At 43.6% G+C, this 19,804-nt stretch overlaps 1 long non-coding RNA gene across 1 annotated transcript; it reads left to right on the top strand.

The window, feature by feature from the left end:
* Window positions 1–10,592: 10,592 nt before the first annotated feature.
* LOC109269017 (uncharacterized) lies at window positions 10,593–19,601 on the top strand. The gene is made up of 3 exons (XR_002080898.2): window positions 10,593–10,684; window positions 11,004–11,166; window positions 17,824–19,601. It is a non-coding gene; the product is annotated as an uncharacterized LOC109269017 (long non-coding RNA).
* Window positions 19,602–19,804: the final 203 nt, after the last annotated feature.

The raw sequence follows: 19,804 nt of genomic DNA on the forward strand, positions 1-19,804 counted from the left end.
GTATTATGTACTTACAAATATGAAATATATATGGTGAAATGAAAAGAGGACACCATGACTGGAAGAAAACCCATGCGAACAAGTTGGTTCACTTCCTTCCTGTCTTTTCTTTCTTGTTTATAGTTTTACATTTAAGCATGGCCATGTTTGCAAGTAATTTTTCCTTCACTATTTTGTCTTAATGTTAAAACAAATATTTCCTCGTGTCAAACCATAGATTTTTATAACTTCAACTTCACGAGTACACAGCAAGCTGTTTTATTTTCCCCAGAGGCAACGTATCTGACTTCCATTTCTACCTTTGCCCTTGACCAACTGTCTCGATCTGTTCATATATATATTTTTTTAAGTTCATAAATAAGGAATGGTGACTTTTGGGAAAAGAACACTTTTAAGATCAGTCAGTAGGTATTTAATACCATCCAAAGTATGGGGTGGGAATTTCTAGGGGGCGTTAAGCCTCATTGTCTGATAAATTCACTGTCCATAGATTAATGGAAGGTATCTCAACTACAGGGGCAAGACCCTGGGAAAAGAAGAACATAAAAGCAATGCCCCAAGACTGTAGCTGGAGAGAGTACAACTGGAGGGAGATTGTCCGGTGCGGTGGTTGTTGAGGGGTGAATTGTGTCAGCCCCAAATTCACATGTCAAAGTCCTAACCTCTGGTACTTCGGGATGTGACTGTATTTGGAGACAGGGTCTTTAAAGAGGTGATTAAGGGTCCTTGGGGTGAGCCTTGTCCAATGTGGCTGGTGTCCTTATAAGAAAAGGAGATTGGGATACAGACACACACAGAAAGAAGACCCTGTGACATAGAGAGTAGAGACGTAAGGAGAAACCGACTGTCTGTAAGTCAAGGAGGCCTCGGGAGGAACCAATACCGTTAACATCTTGATCTTAGGCTTGCAGCCTCCAGAGCTGTGAGGAAATAAATGTCTGTTAGTCTGAGCTCCCCTGTCCGTGGTACTTACATATTGGCAGCCTGAGCAACTTAATACAGTGTTGAAGTGCTGGGGAGGCAGACTACCTGGGACAAAATCCCAGCTCGGTCCTCAACAGCTCTGTGCCTGGCTCATGTCATCCATGGCCCCGGTCCCTCCTCTGTGAATTAGACGTAACAGCACAACCCCCTGCCCACTGTGCAGGGTTACATGAAGACTGAGTTAAGGGATCTAAACCACAGCAAAGCATACAACCAATTCCATGTAAGTGTTAGTTTTTGTTATTTTATTAATATAAATGTAATGTGAACAGCATGGGCATTGGCTCAGGTAGACCAAAGTTCAAATCCTAACTCTGCTACTGACAAGCGACATCTCTGCAGACAACCTCCTTGGAGAGACTCTTCTCATTTGAAAAATGGGGGAAGGGTAGCTCATGTGGATGAGCCTTGAGTGCAGTGTATACAGGAGGTGGAGACCGTGACTTGGTAAACATCATTCCCCGTGTCCAACCTCAGCCCCCATGTCTAGCAAGCAGGGATGAAAGATGGGAGTTTTGCAATAAATCAGAGGCACTTTTGAAGGATGTGCATCAAAAAAAGAAAGTGAGGGGAAAATGGTGCCCAGGCAAAGTGATCCCAGTAATACCCCATTTTAGGAGTAAATAAAAGTCACGACCACCAAGGTTTCCCATTTTATTTTTCTCCTCAGTCATCTCAGGGACTCACTATGTTTCCTACAGGAGGCCAGGGTTGTTCCCCAGGCCAAGCGGTCACTCTGCATCACAGTAGCCTGTTGTCCGTGTGAACCAATCTCATTTGAAATCTGCTCTTCAATACTTTTTCCTACAATGTTATGGTTTGGGGGGAGGTATTTCAATGTCTCGTGACACAGCCCCTACTTAGGTATCTTTCATGATGAGTCCATACTTCTCTCTTTGTGACCCAGAAGAAGGACTGAATTACAAACAGGAGCCCTGATTCCCAATCAACTCTGCCTTACAATGTAATTCTTATTGTTATTCAAAAATATTTGTTGAGCACCTCACAAGTGCAAAGTTCACTCCAGGACTTTCGCATGCTCTATTTCATCGAACTATTACAGCTCATTAGGGCACCATCATGGTGCATGCATATTACGATGTGGAGACCAACACTTGAAGAGTTCATTTGCTTTCCCAGGGCCTCAGAACTGGTACGCCAAGAATTGTAGGGTGCAAACCCAGCCCTGGTAACTCTGGCTGCCTTATGTACAGCATGCCACACTCCTTCCACAATTCATATCTTGGTTTACCCATCCACTTCACCTGGCCTTAAATTCCTAATGGAATTCATATGAAAACAATTCACAAGGAAATAGTTTACACTTAGGATTAACTGCACTGAAATCTTTCAAAAAAAAAAAATGATGCTATAACCACAAAGTGTTTTGCTTTAATGGATCCTACTGATTTTCGGTTCTTTGTTTTCTTCCTAACTGGCAACCTTGGCTCTCATCTTTATACTCCATTTTATCACTTTCAGGTATTTCAGACCAAAGTCTCTCTTGCTGGCTTCTGCTCCTCCTTCCTCAATCTTTCTCCCTTTCGAGGATACTGTCATTTCCTCATGGAGGAATTTCTTGCCCAATGGAATTACTTGCCTGACTCGATGATGGATAGTTGCGTTCATCAGTTTCCTGCCAGTTGAAGACAGAATATTCTCTTGGCCTCTCAGCAGGCTGTGCCCAGCTTTCTGTTCCGACGCTGATGAGGGGGTAATGGCTGAGACTCAAAACATCAGTCCCCACTTGGCCCCACCAGAATCAGGAGGCAGCTCAGGGGCCCAGGGAAGTGCCGAGTGGGGCTCCCGCTACCTGGTTGGAGACTCTGAAACCTGTTTCTTGTTTTCTTCAGGGAAGAGATTCCTAACCCAGTCATCTAGGAGACACTGTTTCCAGGAACTGGTCAGAGACCTTTTCTGTCAGCCTGACCTGGACCTCAGTTACACAGGAGAAAACATAGTATGTTTAGGAAAGAAAAACAAAGACTTTTCAGCAGCTTTGTACAAGTTCTGCTCCCTCCTGACTTTGTGACCATGAGCTCATTAGTTACATTGCCTAAGCCTCATCTACCTCACCTCCAGGATGGCAATAATAACAATACCTGCCTGGTACGGGTGGAATTATATGCTCACAAAATTCAAATGTTGAGGTTGTAACCCCCCAGTACCTTAGAATGTGACCTTTTTTTGATGATAGGGCCTTTACAGAGGTAATCAAATCAAAATGAAGTCATTAGGGTGGGCCCTAAATGTATATGACCGGTGTCCTTATAAGAAGGGGAAGTTTGGGGGTGCCTGGGTGGCTCAGTTGGTTGAGCATCCAACTCTGGATTTCAGCTCCGGTCATGATCTTGCAGTTTGTGGGTTTGGATCCCAGGTTGGGCTCGATGCTGATAACGCGGATCCTGCTTAGGATTCTTTTTCTCCCCCTCTCTCTGCCCCTCCCCAGGTCAAGCTTGCTCTCTCTCTCAAAAATAAGTAAATAAACTTAAAAACAATAAATTAAAAACAGGAGAAATTTTGACATACAGGGAAGGGAAGAGGATGTGAAGACACAGGATGAAGGTGGGCATTTACAAGCCAAGAAAAGGGGCCTAGAACCTTCTTCCCTCATAGCCTCCAGAAGGAACCAACCCTGGGACAACTTGATCTTGGACTTCAGGTCTCTGGAACTGTGAACTAATAGATTTGTGTTCTCACTCATAGGTGGTGCTTTATTACAGCTGCCCTAGTAAACTAACGCAGAGTCTTGGAATTTTTGAGGGATTAAATGAAATCATAAATGTGAAGTGCTCTACAGCTATACAACGAGCCCTCAAAATGCATTGTTATAATTACTATATTCATCATATCACTGGCAACATGACACCATTGATATTGTAAAGGAAAGTTGTGCCCTAGGTGGAACTTCATCTGCCTCCATTTAAGAGCAGGATGCCTGAGAGAGAGAGAGAGAGAGAGAGAGAGAGGCATACTTTCATTCCACAGTCTTGTGGTGGAGTAAAGGGTGACTCTTTACCTCTCTTACCCATTGTTACTTTGCTAACAACAGGAGGATTCAGAACTCTATATCTAGAAACTTGTGCAGGTCTCTCTAGGCCTAGCATCGAGGTAGCCATGATTGGTAGGGCTGGGTAGTATTTTCCCATCAGTGTAAGACTCAGTTCTCCGCTAAAAGAGGCCACGAAAGGGCATCAAATTCAGAGTGGGTTCTGGATCCCTCATGAGATATTTTTGGGCCTTTGGACAAGTTAATTACCCTCTCTGGACCACCTGCCAACACAGAGGCAGAGCAGAGCCCGCGCAGTCAATAAGGCCTCTAAGAATCCGTGACTCACGCTTTGATACTGACGGTCACCTAATGTAGGTAATAACATTCCTTCCATCTGTGGGCAGCCCAATCTCATTGAACAATGCAGTGCATCACTAAAAAAGTGTTGTGTTGTTTTTTTTTTTTTTAATGTAGTTTAATCATCCCTACTGCCATACGATTAGCATTTTCAAGTGGATCTGAGTTAGTTGAAGCAGATGGTTTATCTTCTCTTATAGTGTTTCGACTTGGACATTATATCATTTCTACATCTAACTCCGTCCTTGCAGTGTTCAAGGAATCATTCCAAATTTTGCGCACTGTGTTTTGACTTATTTAATGCAGACGTACTTTACCCGCGGTAAACATGATTACCAAAATACTTTAACTTGAGAGCTTCTGCTATCCTCTCTGGTGTAATTAGTCACACTGCACTCTCTCTGCATTTAGGGGGAGAGGAGGGAAGGGAAGCGGCACACGCAGCATCTTGCAAATGTGTCTATACTTCTCTCCAGCTGCTTGCCTCACTCTTTGGAGTTTTCAGAGCGTCGAACTCTTGAAACAAGGGCAGGGAAGTGGAAAGTTCCCAGAGTCGTCACCTGATCACACACCTTCAAAGACAAGGGACGAGAGACTTCATCAAGGGGAAAGCTTTGGACACTGAAGAGGCACAGCCCAGGTGATTGGCCTTTGCTGCCTTTGTGGCTGCCCTAAGTTTTTCAGCATTGGGTTGAGTGTTTCCTTTTTGTGCCCAGGAATGAGCCAAGTCCCCGTGGGTAGTAATAGTAACATAGAGCCATAGAACACCTCACCAAGTTTTAACACACCGTGAAATCTGATCTCCCCAACAATTTTATCCAGAATGAGATAACCACTATCATAATGCCCATGTGAACTGGGCAATCAGTCTGGTCCTGGTCAAGCCAAGTGATTCAACTTTCCTTACGGGACAACCGTGAGGTTTAGTGTTGACGTTTGCTTAGCTGCTAAGAAAGAGTCTGACGCAAGGCAAATTTTCAATGAACAGTGTCCAGTACGCTTCTCAGATGAGGAAACTAAGGCCCAGAGAGACTGTATGACTTATGTATGTCATATACTAACAAATAGATCCACATGTAAGTCTTAGCTTTTTATTTTGAATCGAGGAACGCTGTCCAAATAGTGAGATGCACAGGTTTCTAGTATATCTTTGATTTCTAACCTGTCTGGCAACACCAACTCCATTCCTCAGACACCTGGAGTCAGAAAGACTGCGACTTTGTACCTGAGTCCTGGCCTCTGTGGTAGGCACACTGGGAGCATCCTGGACAGGACACGGTGTTCTGGGGAGTGGGGGGCGGGGCATGACTATACTTTCTACACAAAATTCTCACCCAATATGCTTCCTATCTTTCGAGGAGTGAGAGCGTCTCATTTCTACCTGCTTTGGTTTCTTCTTCATTAGTCTATATCTGTATATCTATGTCTGTATCCATGAATCTATACACCTATCGAGTTTATTGGTTTTTTTTTTTTAACCTTTATTTATTTTTGAGACAGAGAGACAGAGCATGAATGGGGGAGGGGCAGAGAGAGAGGGAGACACAGAATTGGAAGCAGGCTCCAGGCTCTGAGCCATCAGCCCAGAGCGCGACGCGGGGCTCGAACTCACGGACGGCGAGATCATGACCTGAGCCGAAGTCAGCTGCTCAACCGACTGAGCCACCCAGGCGCCCCATCGACTTTATTGGTTTGATAACAACCTCTTCGGCAATGACCACATCACTGAAACCCAATCTCATTTTGTCACGTGCTTTTCTTCTTTAAATGTTCTTTTCACTAACATCATACCAATTTTTTCAAAGAGTTACAAAATCAAAAGCAATATGCTGACAAGGTATCTGTATAGAGACACAAATATATACACACACAAACACTGCCTGGGTTATACAGAAATATTTTAGCTATCCCCAACCATAACCATATAATTTCTTATCCCTTAATTTCCTTCTTTTCTGTTGAGAAATATGACATTCAAAAAAGAAAAAGAAGTTACCTAGGAAGATTTATGAAATACAGGCTAAATGAGGAACAAAGAAAACATGCAGAACATGTTCTATGTGAATTTAAGACTCAGGGAATGAAAACATTCACCAGTATAAAAATTGAAATAAGGCATTCTTAAAGGAATAGATAACGTTGAAGAAGGGGGTACAGATGAGCAGAACTGGAGAGAGTTTTCTTTTTGCTTATAAATTTTACTTATTTTTTGTAAGTTTATTTGTTTATTTTGAGAGAGAGAGAGTGCACGTGCGCAGGGGAAGGACAGACAGAGAGAGAGAGAGAGAGAGTGTGTGTCCCAAGCGGGCTCTGTGCTGGCAGTGCAGACATGGGGCTCGATCTCACGCACCAGGAGATCATGACCTGAGCCGAAATCAAGAATCAGACGCGCAACAGAATGAGCCACCCAGCCACCCCTGTAAATAAATTTTATAAATTAAAAAAAAAAAAACCTATAAATTTTAAAAAGGAAGAGAAGTTTTGATCGTATCGATCAGGAAGTGAGTCAGTGAGTTTTGGCCAAAGTAAGAGGTGGTCAATAAACTTGATCGTTTGGAAGCCCAGAGAAAAACAAATGTGACTCTTTACCAGCAGAACATCAGCTTTGCCTGGTGTCACTATGACCTTCCTTTTCCTTTTTCCCTGCTGGAGCCACCTTAACCTGTCTCCGTGTTCAGCTCCAAACCCACACTGACTGGAGTGAGTTTAGCCGAGGCATCCAGCATCGAGGTGATCAAGACTAAGGCCTGCTCCCCTCCGAGGCATCCAGCATCGAGGTGATCAAGACTAAGGCCTGCTCCCCTCCGGCAGGACTGGGCCTTGGATGAGATAAGATCAGGAAGATCTCCATGCAAAGCCTGATGGGCGCCTCAGGCAATAAGAAGAATCTGTAATACCAACGCTGTCTTTATTAAACAGTTTGATATTTGGTTCATCATGGGCTTTTTTGCATTGATTTTTATTTTTATATCTATTGCATGAAAACAGTATTTCTCTTGACTGCTGAGAGGTTTTGGTGCCCCGTGAATTTGCACTCACAGCAAGTGCCTCGTCCTTCCCCTGCTGCCTTCCAGTTCCCATCAGATCAGTATCCTCGTGAGTAGCCGGGCTGAAGTCTTTCTCCCTGAACTTGTCCGTATTCTGTTTCCTGGTCTTGGTTCCTGAGTCCTTGCTTCAGGATTCGAGGTTGGTCAGTTCTCCTGAGACCAGGGTCCTGATGTTCCTTCCAGCTCCCATCCAGGTATGTTTCTGAAGTGCGTTTCAATCCAGCACAACCCCTTCTCACAGACTATCCAATTATCGATTTCTTTCTTAAATTTCTGAACACGTCTAACTTCCCATATCTAACATGATAAACAGGTTAATGCCTTGTGTAATTTCAGCTGTAATTTCCCATCAGAGAAGGTAAAGCCTTAAAGGAAACATTGACGTTTTAGTACTTGCTGTCACAGTTGGTTCTCAATGAGCGTTGTTACCTAATTGGATATGAGTTAATGACGGATATGTTATATAAAAGCAAATAATAATCTCACTAACAATATTTTCTCTTTAAAGATGTCTGCAACCCATTATGATGCAAAAAATATACTACTTTTGGATATAATTTTTATGACTCTAAAGTTTTATTTATCTTCACACCTCCACCCTTGCTGCCAATTGAAGAAAATGCCATTTTTTAACTCAATATTGGGGGAGGAAGCATAGAAGTCAGCATATCTGTGATCAGTTAGTTCAGCCACCTCTTCTTATAAACCAAGTAAGCATTCAACATAGTGCCTGTCAATTAATTGACCTCCAATGTTTGTTGAATGAATAAGTGTGCGAATGAATGAGAGTGATGATCTGAGAATAAAAACGGACTAATATTCCTAACTAAAAAGTGACCTAAAATTAAACTTGGAAACACTGTCTGAATTTAGAAATCTAGCAAGAAAAATGGTGACTACTGGAGGTAAATAGATGTTCCATCCTTTTTTTTTTTCCTTTTATTTATTCCTCCCATTCTTTCTTTCTCTTCGCTATTGGCTGTTGATCTTGTGAGTCTTCACAAAACTAATAAACCTGATAACAGAATGTTTTATGAAGGCAAGATGTCCTAAGCTAAAGTGCAAAGGACATGGAATATTTTCCCAAGATGATGCTAGGGCGTGGGGGAGGGTCACAACGGGAGATTCTGGAGCCTGAGTTGAGCAGCTCTGAATTTGCGTTAGAGCCGTCTGCCCAACTCAGTAAGTTGCATGGCCCACGTCTTGCTCTCTACTCAAGTCTTAATACCAAATCAGCTTTGAAGCATATGTGCCGGTAGTTGAAGAAGTCAGATCCGTTCTAGAAAGACCATATTGCAAACATTTGCTCACAGTGTCTAGTGTGTAAATTCAAGGTGCTTCAGATGTTTCTCCAAGTTCAAGATGGAAACCTGCATTTACTTCTACTCCATCTCACTGAATGTTAGGGGATGGAAAAATGAACGCCTCTCGTCTAACTGCATTTGAAGAGTGGCATCAATTCCCCTGACTCTTGTGTTGATGAGTAATTGCGTTCTTTGCTTCAGATTAAGGGGGTATAAGGAAAAAAATAAAATCTATGAAATGTCTACTGTTTGTCAGATGCTGAACTCTGCACTATGTATAACATTAGTATATTAGTGTATGTATGCATATATGTTATTTGCATATAATTTATATGTAGTTTTAGTGAGATCTCATAGATGCTCTAAGATTGATACTTTGTCAATAAAACACACACACACACACATACACACACACACACACAAACAAACAAACAAACAAACCAAAACGGAGGCCCAGAGAGATGAAGTGTTTTGCCCAAAGTCAGTGCCAGAGCTAGGACTCAAAGGTAAATATTTCCAAATCCTAAATCTGTGCTCTTTCCACTCTGCCCCCTTGAAATATCATCAGCACACATTAAACTTTGGATTAATTGCATCTCCTGCTAGCAAAAGACTATCTGTTGATTCCTAGACAAGCCCAGAAGGACCAGGCAATTTGCATTTTCAATGCTTCTGTCCAGCTGGGCACTTCTGCTCCCTGCATAGTGACTAGATAGGCATGGATTTTGAGGAGAGATCACTAAACGTGCAGATTATCCGACTTCCAGAGACTCTGATTGTGCAGGTCTGGAAAAGAACCTAAGACTGTGACTTTCACAAGTGATTCCAACAACTCCATTAAAGAAATACTTTCCTAGCAAACCCATCAAAAGTAGACAATCCAAAATTCTTCCTTCCTCCTAATCTAGTTAAATCATGCATTTGCTCTTATTAAAAAAAACACAAACAAAAGACAACTTTCTTTGGTTTGAAGATATTCGCATTCAAAATGAGGAGTGCTGTATCAGATGAAAGTACATCAGGTGCCTGGGTGGCTCAGTCGGTCAAGTGTCTAACTCTTGGTTTTGGCTCAGGTCATGACATATACATATATACACGTACATATACACACACACACATATATATACACGTGTATATATGTATATATACATATACATATATATTGATTTTTTTTTTAAAAGGTAAGTCAGCCTTTGATGTACCAGTTGAGACTGAGAAAATGAGATGTCAGGGCAGTAATCAGCCATAGAGGAAGATGAATAAGGGAGATTGTAAAACCATGCATCAGCCTGGCAGGGAATACTCCATGTTTATTCATCTTGACGTTAACACTGTTGAGTATTAAACACTGCAATAGAAAATAAGTTCATGGACATGGACGAGATAAAGCATCTGTCTTGATAGATGTGAGAACATGTGATTTGTACCCAGCAGAGTGAAAGTGCCGTGACAGGAGGAGACGCAGAGGCCATGGGAAACCAGAGCTGGGGGAGTGGAAAAGTCTCCATTGAAGGAAACGGTTAACCGCAATCACATGGCAAGAGTTGGAATTCTGGGACAGTGGGACCTAAGTTGTCCTCAGAGAAGGTGCTCGTTTGAGAAGAACAAGGAATGATGAGAGACAAGCCAGGAGGCATCAGAAGGGTCACAGCATGGGCCTTGTAGCCATGCTAAGACCATCGGTTGCATCCTGTAGTAGAAAGTGAACCCCAGAACACCATGTGTGTGGACGACTGGAGGACAAAGTCTCAGAAGACTTCTCAGAGGATTCTGTATTTACGACCTCACAAATATGTGGGCTTCTGTGGGAGGGTGGGGACCAAAGAATATGCTAGTCAAATATTATAGTGTATGTGGAGGCTTTATGGTGGAAGAACAATATAGCACATCGGAAAAAAGAAAATTAAGAAACCTGAAGCAAGAGAAGGAAGGGGATTCGTAAAAGATCGGGTTCCTGCAGTTCTTGTCACCTCACTTAATTCTCATGGAAATTCTCTGAGGTAGGTTAATTTTACATGTCAGTTAACTGGATGAAGAGATGCCCAGATAGCTGGTAAACATTATTTCTGGGTGTGTCTATGAGGGTGTCTCTGGAAGAGATTAGTATTTGAATCAGTAGATTGAATAAAAAATGACCTTTGCCATGTGTGGGCATCATTCAGTACACTGAGGGGTCCAGTAGGACAAAAAAGCAGAGGAAGGATCAATTCACTTGCTCTCTCTCTCTCTCTTTCTCTCTCTCTCTCTGCCTGAGCTGGGACATCCATCTTTTCTTTTAACCCAGAATGAGACTTACACCTTTGGTCTCCTGATTCTCAGGTCTTGGACTCCCCCGAATTACATTCCAGCTTGCAAATGGCAGATCGTGGGACTTCTCGACCTCCATCATTGTATGAGCCAATTCCTATGATAAAGCTTCTCTCATATATATCTATAGATACCCTCCTGGTTCTGTTTCTCTGGAGAAACCTGACTAATACAGGTAGGTATTTTTATTCCCAAATGGCCAATGAGAAAAATCAGAACTCAAAAGAATACATAACTTGGGAAAGGTAGAGGTGGAGTTTGGATATGAATTCCTCTGACCACAGAGTCTGAACTCTTTCCTTAATGCCGTAACGTTTACAACGTCCAGCAGGATCTATGTGTCTTTGCTTCTACTGTGGACATTGTGTCTGTCATTTTCAAAAGACTTGGTGAATTTTCCTTCTTATTGGAACATGATGGCTCGGATAACATTGAAAGAACATGTTACCTCCATCCTGTCATTGTAAAGAGGAAACGGGCAAAGATTTTGGCATTAATCCAAGGAAGGAAGAAAGCAAGAGGGAGAAAAGAGTAAAACAAGTAGAGTTCCAGTTTCCATTATGAGTTTTCCATTAGGCCAATGAAACCCCTGTCCCCACAAGAAATTGTCCAGCAAAGCTCCATGGGAAAGGGAGCTTGGGACAGCCTGACCTGGATGTGAGAGCTCAGATTTTCCCACTTCCCTCTCCAAGCCCAGGGCAGGAGACTAATTAAAGCCAACAGGACTGGCAGAACTTGACCTTTTGCAGCTGAAGGCACACTTTGAAATTTACAGGGAACCATGAAAGAGCTCAGCCTGTTTCCAGGACCCAAGTGGAGGTGACAGGATGGGTTCATTAGCCAGAACTGGCCGTCTCGGCCCACAGAAGAGGGGTGTGGGGGTTGATTCGTTCCAGGCAGAGACATGCCACCTGGCGCATCTGTAGCAAAGCTGACGTGCGGTTCCCTGGACCATGCTGGAAAATCGGATGCCTTTAATGTTTCTGCCGCCTACATGTCCATCGTTGTGGTAAAGTCTGGGTTTTTGTTTAAAGAACCGTCTTTTCCAGGAAAGCCACCTTAAAAAAAAATTCTCTTCAGCATCAGGATTTCATAGGTTTGACAGAAGAAGAAAAAGAAACGAAGGAGACTGTGTGGGCCAACCAGTCTGTTCCCAGGGCCAACAATGAAGATTCCAGGGTGAGCGATGGGGTCCAGGGAAGGTGTCCTGTGATTGAGGTCTTCAAACACCAGTTCAGTGTCTCCCTCAGAAACTTCCTTTCTTGGAGTCTGAGTCTCTCTAAAGAACAATCTGAGAGGAAGGAGGGGAGGCGGAGAGGTTACAGTTGAGACACTACAGGAGTCAAAGAACAGAAAGGACAAGAGGAGAAACGAAGCCAAGGAAGGCTGAGCTCCAGCTCCTGGCCTCAGCCTTGCATGCCCAGGTGCCCAGGGACACAGCGACCATCTCCCCTGTGTGGCCCACATCCTCATTTTCAGTCGGAGAATGCCAAGATGGCCATCTGGTAGCCCCAACCTACACGTCAAACCCAGCCCCTCGTGGGCCCGCACATCGAGTAGGAACGCCAAGGTCAGTCCGTCTTGCCTTCTAAACAGCTCTTGCATCTGCCTTCATCCACACTGGCCCTCGGTGGCTTCAGGCCCAGTGGCCTCCTTGGCCCATGCGTCGACAGCTTCCAGAATTGTTCCTCTCCTCCTGCAACGCGAGTGATCTCTCCAGAAGGCGCATCTGTTTCCGTCAGGTGGCCTCTCCTCCCCTGCTTCAAATTCCCCATCAGGACTCCAGATTGTCAGGGTAAAGCTCAAAGCCACCAACTTATTTTCATGGTCTGATCCACCACAATCCTTCTAAACTTGTCTCTGGCCCCCGTTCCGTGTGGAAAAGTCGCTCCAGCATTGCCACAGACCTGTCTTTCTGCTCGAATCTCTCTTTGCCTACTGCTCCTTCGATATGAAACGTCTGCCACACCACTTCCCCCAAGAACACCTCTCTCTGTCTGGTCAGCACGTCCTCGGATATCACCTGGATGTCACCTACACCCAGAAACCTTTGCAGCTCCGCCCCTCCTGGGTGCAGTGCCCTCCTCGGTGCCCTCGCAGTGCTGATGGCTGGCCCCTGGAGCTGCGTTCAGCTCTCCCCGCATTTTCCATTCCCCCTCAGTTGTCTCTGTGTCCCTGGGTTGTTTCTGTGGTTGCAGACACACAGCACAGCCAGCCATACAGGAGAAGGTGGCCGACACCTGTTCCATACAGAAAAGGGTGGGAAGGAATAAAACGGGGGGAAAAGGCATAATGGTAAGAAAGCAAAGGACTTTGTGCCATCTTGGGAAGGTGTTGAAACATGAGTGTTAGAATGTCATAAAGAGAGGGAACAGAATGCTACCAGACCTCTCTCCTTAGCTGCGTAGGAACGGTTAACCTCAGCCTGGCGTTGAGATAGATCTTCCCGGACCGACCCGCTCGTCCTCGGCGGCGTGGTCTCTTGCCCACACCCGGGGGTGCTCTGTGTTTGCTTCCTCTGTTTCCTGCCTACCCACTCACATGCGATTTGGCCTCTTTCTCATCAGGGAAGCTATTGTCTCTCACCGCATACGCTTAGTTTTTATTCCGCCCATCCTTCTGAAATGCTCACATCTCCCTTTGACATTTGTCAAAATGGCTTCACTTCCCAACGATTTTGCAAATTCGCTTCATTAGAGACGCCCCCAGAGCCAAGAACTGCTCTTGCAATTTAGCGATTCAGCCACCAGGTGGCAGGACAGTGTTCAAACTGCAAGGCGCTGGCTTTCCTGGCCTTCCCCCGCCCCCCCCCCCCCATGCCCTGCGGATTTCCACCAGAGGCAACACCCCTCCCCCCACCCTCCAGGATCAGCCTGTACCCTCCGCTTGGGTGCTTCCAGGGACCGAATCTCAGAAGGAGGGGCAGCATGTAACAACTCAACAATATTTTCTGGGCAGATACGAGGGGTCCAGCATTTTTACAAGAGCTGGAGATACCAAGTGCTCTGCTCTTAGGGATGTACATCACCTAGTAAGTTTCCCTTTTACAAAAGTCGAATTCCACCTTGAAAAACCCGCAGACCCCTGACGGGCTCTCAACCCTGCAATGTGTCCCTAATCCGCATTCCTCAGCCCCCCAAGCTCCTCTGTTCTCTCCTTTCCTTCCCCCTTGCGCCCAAAGGAGCCTGCCAGAAGAAACAGAGAGAAAATAAGAGGCTATGGTGGCTCGGTTCCCTAGGTTGTTTTCTTCTTTTTTTTTACCCATAAGGGAAAGATTCAAATGTCCCTCCACCTGGGTCCCTTTGGTCCGCCTGAGTTAATTCACTCACCAGCTGTTAAGGCTGTTCTGTCCTTGGGTGAAACTTGGCCGCTCACCCGTTTTTCTGAGCCGCAGCGGACTCTGGCCTCATTAGAAGCCATGTGGCCTCCAAAGCTGGCACCATGGCCGTCCCCGGAGTCAGTCCGGATTACATCAGCCTCCTCTGATGGCCAGAAGCAGATTTCACTGGTTTTCCTCTTTCAAATTTTTGCTGCCTTCTGATTTTGCTTTCTGTCTCAGAGACACATCTTCAGTTCCTAGCTTGTTTTCACGCAGAGGTGTTATCAAGCTTCCGGATGATGCAGTCTTCTTGTCCTTTTATGCTCCAGACCCCCAGGCAACGTCCATCGGGGTTACAGTTCTGGAGAGTGGTGGTCCGAAATATTATCTTTCTATTTTAAGGTTTGCCCAAACATCTTGAGCAGACGGTATGAACGATATAATTTTTGGCAAACTTAAGAGCATGATCCTTCCTGACAGATGCTCAGGAGAGTAACAAAAGCTCACGCAGGATGGCTTTGTGTTCAAGAGGCTTATTAGCATTCCTTGGGCCTGACCCTCACTAGGTTGGGAGGATGTGGGGGAGGCTTTCTGATAGAATTAAGCAGACTGGAAAAGATCTTATTTTGATCTTCTGATTTCATTAGTGGATATCGTTCACGAGCGTGTTGAATTTGGGGAAGGAAACTAGCCCAGGGTACCTGCCATGCATACGTCAAGCACCTTGTAAGGTTTGCCTATGTAACCCTCACAAGGACTTTGCAAGTATCCTATTATTATCCCTTTTAAGAGGCATGAAACCTGAGACCCAAGAGTATATACGTTTAACTAACGTTGAGCAGATAATAGAGATTCAGACCAGGAAGTAATCCTGGGTCTGTTTGGATTCAAACCTTACTCTCCTAGGAAGTGGTATATTTCTTTTCTAAACTAACTTTGATTTCTTTTTTTGGTTATATAAGCAAAATGTGCTTCATGCAGACAATTTGAAAACTGTAAACAAAGTCCTCAAATCACCTTTAATCTATTACTACAGACAGACAGATGGGTAGATAGATAATAACATATTTAATTATTTTTCTTTTAGAAATTCAGGGGCAGATTTTCTTCCACAAATAACAATTCCTAGATTACAGTTGTGATTTTTTTCTTGGGGACACGGAAATGCTAGCTCAGAGTATGTGTGCATTCGTGGTTCTAGATACCTATGTCAAACTGATTTCTAGGAACAAATTAGCAGCAATTCTTAGCTGTGGGTATTTCTCTCATATTGGAAGAGGCAACAATGCAGTAATTTCTACGGTCTTTGCTTACTTTTTTTTTTTTTTTAGAAGGAAGCAGCATCTTATTTTTTACTTGTATTGCTAACAAGATCAAATAATCAAATATCATTTTTGGTCATTTTTTCAATATTTACTTTTCTATGAATTTCTATTTTCACTCATATTCTCTAGCAGGGGTTTAGATATTTCTATATTTGGAATTAGAGGTCTCTCTTCTCATTTTATGGTAAAAAGTCTACATTTTCCCCTTATAGATCTATAATTTCTTCCTTTGCATTTTCAGAAATGAAAGAGCTGACTTTCCCTTTCCTGGTCACCCCCAGCACCAGTGCCAAACCCCCTTTTTGCAGGGTAGACTTTGGTTAAGTAGCAAATTCCCTTGGGTCCTAGCAGTTGCCAAAGCTTTTCTGACCTTGACCTGTCATTGCATACCTGCCCCTCTTCCTTCCATTCAGACTTTGCACATATCTCTAAAATCCTGCAAGCAAATTTTGGTTTATGTTACTTCCTATGGAAACTTCCAAGATATGTATATATAAAGAAGACTTTTTATTTTCCCTTTAGATACAATACTTAATTTTTAGGAGCCATTTTAGGTAAACTTGGTAACTTAAGTAACCTTAATTGAATTTTGAGATTTATTTTGGGTCCCTCCGATTGCTTAGAAGATGAAATATTCTTGAAAATAATTTTGTGTCTTTTGAAGATTGTTAATAGTATAAAATATAACATTTATGGGGACTAGTAATCAATCAGTAAATATTCCTTGGGTTAATTTCTGAATTATCCTGTCCTCCTCTCCAACAATCCAAATCTTAACCATTTTCTAACCTCAGGCCAAGCCCCTGGCCTGGCCCTGACCAGACTACACAGAAAGTTCTTGCCCTCTCTGAAGTTTTATTTTCCCGTTCAGTCTCCCTTGGCACAAAGCAAAACCCAGCCAAATGTCATTAAACTTCCCATGTGTTTGCATTTTATCTTTTCAACAAGCTTCATTAAGTGTGCATCCATTCAATTCAATTTATTCCGTGATTTATTAAGCTCCTCCTAAGTAAGACTTCGCAAATTTATGTAATTTTACATATTTGTAAACGCACACACTTGTAATACGATACTATTCCAGGGAAAGATGAGGAAAGGCTAGAGACTGGACCACACAGCAGTGTGTTCGAGCTGACTCATCGCTAGTCTGCAGGAACCTATGGCTAAATTTTGGGGACTATCGTAAGCTGGCTGTTACATGTGGCCATTATTAAAACTCAAGTGTTCTCTTGTAGATCTGTCCCCAGATTTACGTTCAGTGACATCATTTTGGTAGCTTGATCTTGGCCATGGCTGGAGTATTTATACTACTGAAATTGGCAAACATTGTCAATCAAAGTTTGATTATGGCTTTGTGGACTGACAAGGCTTAAGAAGGTAGTGGAGACGATGTTAATGATGTGGACTAAAGTTAAAAGCGTGTTGTGCGTATAGTCAGTATCTTGCGAAGAGCACGAAGAGTTTGAAGAAATATTCTTCCAGGATTTGAATCCTGTTATCCAGTCAGGCCAAGAAACCACTCGTGTCATTGAACAATGTGTAACGTTCTGACATACATGCCAAATACAGTTTGTGTGAGTGGAAAATAGTCTAGCGCGAGGTCACATGTCAGACTTAACAACGATAAACTTAACGAGAAAAGAGCTTTCAGAAAGGGACGCGATGCAATTTTCACATCATGGTTGAATTGCAGCTATAGATTGCAGATACACGACTTTGGCAAAAGTCGGCGAAAGCCTTCTGTGGGAATCGGTTGTTTATGTAGAGGGTACAATGAAGAGTATCGTATCTTTTATCATGATGTGTAAATTATGTGCTGCACATCCTTTATAGGACTCAAATTTATAAGGAAGTTATATACATGTGTATGTATACCAACACTATTATTTATTATTATTATTATTGGTGAGCTTGTTAAACATTTATCTGCATATCACCTCATGTATTCTTTGTTGCAAGATGCAATCGTAGTGAATTTTGAACCAGAAGATGGAGAGCTCTGGCCGTACCCCTGGCATCATCTCCATACCCACCCTAGAGATGCATCCTTTCCTACGATGAAATATGGAATTTATAAAATATATGTAGCATAGGTGGTTTTTTTTTTCCCCAGGGGCCCCTTCGGAATAATCTCATTTGTATTCTGCCTGTAAAATACCTACACATGCTTTCTTTTCCTTCTAAACAGGAAAAGCATATAAACGAAATCTTCTTAAAAAGGAACTTGGAAGGAAGACGTAAGCTTCCTAAGTATCACCGAGAGCTTCCAGCTAGCGTCTTCCGAATTGCCCTACCACACGCAGTTCATTCTCCAGCTCAGGAGCTCTCCTCCCTTACACACTCTGGCAGCCCTCCTCCACGTGAGATATCTTGTTCCAGAACAAGAGACACCTAAGAAAAATAAATTTACGTGTTGTGAAAACGGACATACATCCTTCAAGACTCACGAAAGCTGCCTGCCAGCCTTCCACGCCATCACGTTGCCTGTGTGCTCTCCCGGTGCGTTGATCACGGTGTCTGCAGGAAGATGATTCTCTTCAGCCTGAAGCTCTTTTGCCCATGTGTAGGGCATTGAATGTTGGTTTCTCTGGGTTAAATCACAGAGAGGAAGGCCTGCTGGGAGGACACCGTGCAGAGCCGCAGTGACGTCCTCCACCACCCTAAGTGACTCCACCTGTGACACGGCGCCAGCCTAGGGAGTCTCCCCTGAATTACCTTCAAGAAAATGCTGGGTTCAGGCCTCCTCTCCCTTCCCGTACTCTCAAAACCTGAGCCCTAATTTTAATTTTCTCTGATGAACCTGAAAAGATGCCCACTTTTGATTCCTGAAAGGTTGTCCACAAGGAGTAAAATAATTCGATTTAACGGATGAAGAAGGACTTCTGGAATCCACTTGCCCGCATTTAGAATGTTCCGTACCAGGGAATATCAAGGTACTCCCGTTTGGTTACATATGTGCCGACGAGGTAATCGTGGTTTAAGGCAAACCTTCGGTTATGAGCTAATCAGTTCAGCTCGCTGACTATTGGCCTGTTATGGCAGGACAAGAATAATTAAGTGCCACTTAAAGGTATGGGAAGAACGTTAGGCAGAAATTGATGTGCCTCCAGAAGGCTCCAAATGGCCGACGTTTAATGGTCCTCTGTACGTTGCCATGGCAACTCACTTTGGTACCTCACATATCCTCAGTGTAAGAAAACAAGGGGCAGAGTGTTCTTAGGAAGGTGCAACCCCCTTTAAGCAGATCTAGAAGCATCGCAGATGAACAGAACTTGAAACATTCCGCCATGAATATTCATGAAGTAAGTTGTTTTTTGTTGCCTGCCTAGTCAGCAGTCACAAAACACATGGTGTGTGTTGGCAGCATCTTGCCTAGGTAGAGGGCTATGGACTGAGGCAATGGCAGCAACCAGGACCTGTGAGGCTGACTGACATTTCCATCTGTAGCGAAGGCTGGTAATTAACAGGAAGGAGTATGCCTGCAGCATTGCACCATCTGCTAGGGAAACGGCTCAATAAGAAAGGAGCTGGATAGCATCTCAGCGGTGGCGCGATCTGGTTCCGACATGAGGCCGGGCATCTGTTAGCTGAGGAGACGGACTATTAGGGAATTCGACTGGGAATGAACAACATGGAAAGAGCACTCTGACCTAGCCCATAAAAGCAACTCTTTAGAAATGGTGTCTTTTTATCTTACTTACCCAAGCCTTCTGAAAATGGTTTGCCGAGGGACCATTACAGATCTGTTTGAAGGAACACAATGGCTTCAAAAAATGCTGTTTTATTCCGACATGAAATTCTTGAAATCAGGATACAGCTGTCATCTTTTGACAATAGAGCTAATTTCAGAGCGAGGATATGAGGTTAAATTCCTCCTTTTGTCGTTTAGATTGGGGAGCAGTGGGGGTGGGGAAACAAAATGATCATTTCAATGCTATGCTATTCAAAATCAAGGAGACAAAAAAAAAAAAACCACACACAACCCTAGGATGCCCTGGCAGAAAGTGAGCAGATCAGAAATCACCCCCAAGTTCTTGTAATGTCTTCATGTTCTGTTTTGTTTTAGTCGTACTGTTTTCTAATGCAAATCTTTCTTGTCATGAAAAATCACACTTTGGGACTTGGGGCATCGACCATACTTTACTAGTCTCAGGACCTTCGTTGGAGAG

Source organism: Panthera pardus, unplaced genomic scaffold, assembly GCF_024362965.1.
Source record: "Panthera pardus isolate Hobbes unplaced genomic scaffold, ASM2436296v1 HiC_scaffold_26, whole genome shotgun sequence".
Classification (NCBI taxonomy): domain Eukaryota; kingdom Metazoa; phylum Chordata; class Mammalia; order Carnivora; family Felidae; genus Panthera; species Panthera pardus.